Source organism: Aulonocara stuartgranti (genome assembly GCF_965226115.1).
Source record: "Aulonocara stuartgranti genome assembly, chromosome: 9".
In the NCBI taxonomy this organism is placed as follows: Eukaryota; Metazoa; Chordata; class Actinopteri; order Cichliformes; family Cichlidae; genus Aulonocara; species Aulonocara stuartgranti.
Genome location: NC_138960.1, coordinates 4180001 through 4185422, shown reverse-complemented (window position 1 = coordinate 4185422; position 5422 = coordinate 4180001). Strand labels below are relative to the sequence as shown.

The 5422-nt window shown below is 38.2% G+C and overlaps 1 long non-coding RNA gene across 2 annotated transcripts; it reads left to right on the top strand.

Moving 5' to 3' along the window:
• Positions 1–1839: 1839 nt before the first annotated feature.
• On the top strand, positions 1840–4412 carry LOC309714537. 2 transcript variants are annotated; one of them, XR_014278960.1, is made up of 5 exons: positions 1840–1911; positions 2597–2741; positions 2989–3148; positions 3286–3478; positions 4361–4412. It is a non-coding gene; the product is annotated as an uncharacterized lncRNA (long non-coding RNA). The 2 variants fall into 2 exon arrangements; XR_014278961.1 differs by lacking the exon at positions 4361–4412 and having other exon boundaries at positions 3286–3726.
• The last annotated feature ends 1010 nt before the right edge of the window (positions 4413–5422 follow it).

Below are 5422 nucleotides of genomic sequence, written 5' to 3'. Positions count from 1 at the left end.
CATCCAGAACAACTTGTCGAGAAAGTGAGAGATGCCATTATGGAGGCAGATGAAACAATGGTCTTGTACAATGTTACACCTCTTACTTCACTTGGGTTCCAGTCACTGAAGAATAGGTAGTTCATAACTTGTACATGGAAGAAGTGGAAAAGAGATCTTTGTTATCCTATCCTGGAACACCACCAAGTCATTGGTTCAGGTATGTGGATGACACCTAGCTGAAAATCAAATCTCAGGATGTACCACAAGTAATGGATCACATTAACTCAGTGGATTAACACATCAAATTCACCAGGGAGGATATGAGTGATAAAATGTTTCTCCCATTGAAAATGCTACGTCCAGAAGAACTTAATCAACCTTTTGGGATTTACTTATCTGGATGATCGAGCATGCATCAAGACATGCAAATAGCAGTTTTTCCCATTAAAAAAAAGTAACCAATCTACTGCATTGACCTGTATGCACATGTTCAAAGGTGAACTCTTTTGATATCATTGTACACAGCATTTTTTGGAGTGATTTGTTCTCCACATCACCCTCAAAAACACTATGCAAAAAGAAAAGTTTGTACATTAAGACACTATGGAGGGGGCTGTCTTACACCATAAGGTAGTGGTAGACTTTATTTAATTGTAGGAAAAATGAATGGAGAAGTCTACCTGGACAGTTGTTCAAAAGAATCTGAAGAAAAGACAAGTGTGGATTTTCAGGCAAGACAATAATTCCAATCACAGAGGATAGAAAACTTTCAATTGGATTGAGAGAAATAAACCAATTATGATCCCTCTGGTAACCTGATTTGTTTTGTATTCCCAAAGCGAGAGCTGTGTTTGCATTCTTGACACAAAGCTGAAGTTGTTCCCAGAGAAGGTTAAACTCTGCCTGGGCTGACCTTTGTCACTGATTCTGTTGGTGGTTTTCATGGATTAAATGGTGTCTGGTTTGTGAACCTTGGGGTCTCATCTTTGGCAAATGACATGGTACTTCAGGCTTCTTAAGGCCATGACCTTCAGTGTGTACTAGAGTGGTTTGCAGCTGAGTGTGAAGCAGCTGTGATTAGAGTTAGCTCCTCTAGGTCTATGGTACTGTGCAGAGCTCTGTCATCTGAGGGGTGCTTGAAAGAGAGACACTGCTCCACCACATCAAAATGACCAGCATGCCTACTGGGTGCCTCCCTGAGCATATTCCACTGACTGGGATCTCTCTGGGGAAGATCTAGAGCTTGTTGGAGAGACTAAGATAAAGTGTTTATTACCTAATTTCAGTCTTTACATATTTTAGACTGTTTTTAAACATAGAAAATAGTGTGAAATAAAATCCAGCAAAACAAAACAAAAATTATAATACTAGAACATTTAAAAGGTAAAAGTGATACTTTTACCTTTTAAAGTGGAATAGTAAGGCAGCTCGTATTTTTCTCATTTGACAATTTTATTCACTGTGTACAAAACCCCAAACATTAGTTCCTCTATACTTTAAAGCAAGGAAACTGAGAAATTTCATTTAGAAATTGATTTAATTTTTGCAGATTAATATATTGTTTTTTTTTAAAGTTTTCATAAGATAAACAGTGATTAAAATAATAATTAATTAAATTAACAATTACAATAATACTGAAACGACTGATTGAACATCTTTAAGTGCATAATCATAATCTTGCCATTAGGCTTTGCAAAAAACGTTGGTTTCTCAGATTTTTTTTTTTAGATATGTGGATGGGGCAGGGCCTGCCGGTAGGCGGGCGGGAGGCGCGCGAAAGGGAGAGGCGCGAAGGAGAGGCGCGCGAAAGGGAGAGGCGCGAAGGAGAGGCGCGAAAGAAGAGGCGGGTGGGGGAGGGTCACAATAGCTTTGGATCGCAGTCATGGAGGTAGCCATCTGAGAGCAGCAGCGCATGGAGCAGCTTTAAAGGTATGAAAAGTAGCTTAAGACATTTAGTTTGTTATTGCCATGCCTTTAGGTTTCTGCTGAAAAGGAAATTACACGACAAAAAGAAATGTCAGTATTTTCTGTCTGAATGTAAGAAAGTTATTTCAAGATGAATGTTGATATTGGTTAGCTAGCTAGGTGTACCCTTGATAAAACTCAAATGAGCTAACATTGAAATCAGAGTACGTACTAAAATGTACGGGGGAATGATAACAAGACAATTTTCTCTAGATCGCTGATTTTTGCTGTCTTGTGAACAGCATTCCCGTGGTGACATTTATTTGTTAGCTGTTTTCGAGGTGGCCTCGACACCAGCCTGAGTTCTTTTTTTTTTTTTTTTTTTTTTTTTTTCTTGACACCAGCCTGAGTTCGAGTCCTTTGCCCAGTGTCTTCCCCCCTCTCTTTCTGCCCCGCTTTCCTGACATTCTTTACTGAGTCAATCGAATAAAACAGAAAAAAGCCAAGAAAAAGTACAAATGTTAAATTTCAGTGTAATCTTTAATGTAATCATGAGAGTTGATAGTGTGCTTTAGTAATTAACAAATATTTTAAATAATTTATCAAATATTTATATTTTATTATAAGCATTTAAGAAAAGGCATACTGTATTTTAATTTGGAGTTGGTGAACACAGGGAATAATTAGGTATTTAAATCTCTTTTTACAGAAAAGAAATCTTGCATTTGATATTATGATGGAAACATCAGGTAGAAGAAGAAAAAGAGTTAATCCTCAACACGATGCAGAACACTATATTAAACTGAAAACTGACAAGACTGGTCTAACAGAGCAATTCATCAGCCCATGCAAAGGTATAGTGTCATTTGTGCATTTTGATAATTACAGCACGCATAAACAGTAACACTTCGCTCCTGTATGCAAATTAGACATTCAGTACTGATAACCTTGCTCATGTCATTTGCATTTATCAAGCGTTTATGTTATAGTTTTTTAATAGGCTGTGTAAAGAAGAGTAACTTTATTCATAAGTTTTAAAATGTCTTACAATTGGTGGAAACATTTTTTTTTAAACTAGAGCAATATTTTCTTCTTTTAAAGGTCGTGGTGTAATTGCCTCGCAGTTTTTCAAACAGGGGGAATTTGTTCTTGAGTACCGTGGAGAACTTTGCAAAGCAGATCCTTATCTTGAAAAAAACAAGTTCAATGATACGGTGGAAGTATTCTTATTTGATTTCAAATGGAAAGGAACCTCTTGGTGGTAAGACAATATTTCATGTTACAGTGTATTTTGGATCTATGCTATACTTAATACACTACTACAAATATCTATTATTTATGTAACATGCCACACAGTATGTTGATTTACTCCACTGTTGATACTTTTTTTTCTTCAAGCATTGATGCTTCTGTTGAAGACAAGTCATTAGGAAGGCTTGTGAATGATGACCACCGAAGGCCTAGCTGTAAGATGAAAACAGTTGAAGTTGAAGGAAGGCCACATCTTTGCCTGTTTGCCTTACGTGACATTGACCCAGGAGAAGAAATAACTTATGACTACGGGAAAGCCGACTGGCCTTGGCGCAAGATGGTAAACTATTGCATTGCACTATTGCTGCACATGATGTCAAATAAGTCTAACTATATTTGATTTTGGCCCAAAGATATCACATAAACTACTGTTAAAACAGCTTAGATTTTAAACCTCTTCAAGTTTTTCTTAAACCTCTTCAGAACATGGTGTTGTTATTTTTGAGTTGAAATACAAAGTATGTTTTGTATTTCGATAAGATAATAGTATTTAATATCAGTGAATATACTGGTATGGTGGGGTGTGGTCTGTGGGGCCGCTGTTTTGGCTCATCACGCTGTCCTTGCATTAAAGCCTGTACTGGGTCCTTACTGACTTGTTGTTGTCATTTTGTACAGGACACCACTGAAGAGCTGCTTCTGTGTTTGTTTATTGAGACGACAACCAGAAATAAAAATGTTGAGGGGTGGGGAGTAGGGCTCTAGCCACCTTGTCGGTCTTTTTATTTCTGGTTGTTGTCTCAACACACACAGCTTTTCAGGAGTGTCCTGCACATAATATGTTCTCATCACTCTGGACATGAGCCTTGTGTTTGCTCTGAGCAGTGAGGGGGAGGGGCAGTCGTTACACTCCCAGTGGCACATCAACAGAGCTGGAGGGAGAGAGAGAGAGATCCTTCTTATTGGATTCAAGTGCACATTTGAGTTCTGTGAGAATAGTTTGCAGCCTTGTCTTACTAGTCATTTCTACACAGATGCCATGAAATGCACAGACGCGGGCACGCACAACACGAAGCACACGGTCAATTTAGGGGAGGCTTAGGTTAAAGCAGAGTGTATTTGTGTTAGAAACGTCCCCAAAAGTTATAAGTGTGAGACCTAATGATGACTGTTGTTGGTGATGTTTTTGTAGTTGTAAGTGAAGTCATGTCTCTGTTTTCAGGATAAGTCTACTCTAGAGATCAGCAACCAAACCGGTGATCTTGAACACTGCATTCAGGTAAGTGTTATGTTCTCATCAGTATCTAATGAGTATCTAATGAGTGGCCTTAGTTCAGTTTGCCATTTACTGTCCTCACTTAGGTTAAAGCAGAGTGTATTTGTGTTAGAACCGTCCCCAAAAGTTATAAGTGTGAGGCCTAATGATGACTGTAGTTGGTGATGTTTTTGTTGTTGTAGTTGTTAGTATAGGTGGGTTTTAATAATCGATTCATTGATTAAAATCGATTCAGGTTTGGATAATGTGATATCGATTCATTAAAATCCGGAATCGATTTTTCTTTTTTTATATAAATGTATTTTGCCCAAAATCCTTCTCCTTCTTATTGGATTCAAGTGCACATTTGAGTTCTGTGAGAACAGTTTGCAGCCTTGTCTTACTAGTCATTTCTACACAGACGCCATGAAATGCACAGACGCGGGCACGCACAACACGAAGCACACGGTCAATTTAGGGGAGGCTTAGGTTAAAGCAGAGTGTATTTGTGTTAGAAACGTCCCCAAAAGTTACAAGTGTGAGACCTAATGATGACTGTAGTTGGTGATGTTTTTGTAGTTGTAAGTGAAGTCATGTCTCTGTTTTTAGGATAAGTCTACTCTAGAGATCAGCAACCAAACCGGTGATCTTGAACACTGCATTCAGGTAAGTGTTATGTTCTCATCAGTATCTAATGAGTATCTAATGAGTGGCCTTAGTTCAGTTTGCCATTTACTGTCCTCACTTAGGTTAAAGCAGAGTGTATTTGATCCCCTCTATGGTGTGGTGTATAGTAAAGGAGATTCACATGTGTACTACCTCCAGTTACCCTTGTACCATTTTGGGCCCCATTGACTTCCATTATAATCACATATTTTCCATATACTGTAATCCTGACATGTGATAAGGCTTTTCTCGTGGATACCTAATGGATCTAAGCCTCTGCCTTCAAAATAAAGGAAAAATAGGTTTTGGATCAAATGAGCACAATATTAGGCACAGCACCACCATAGACACTCAGTGGTTTTG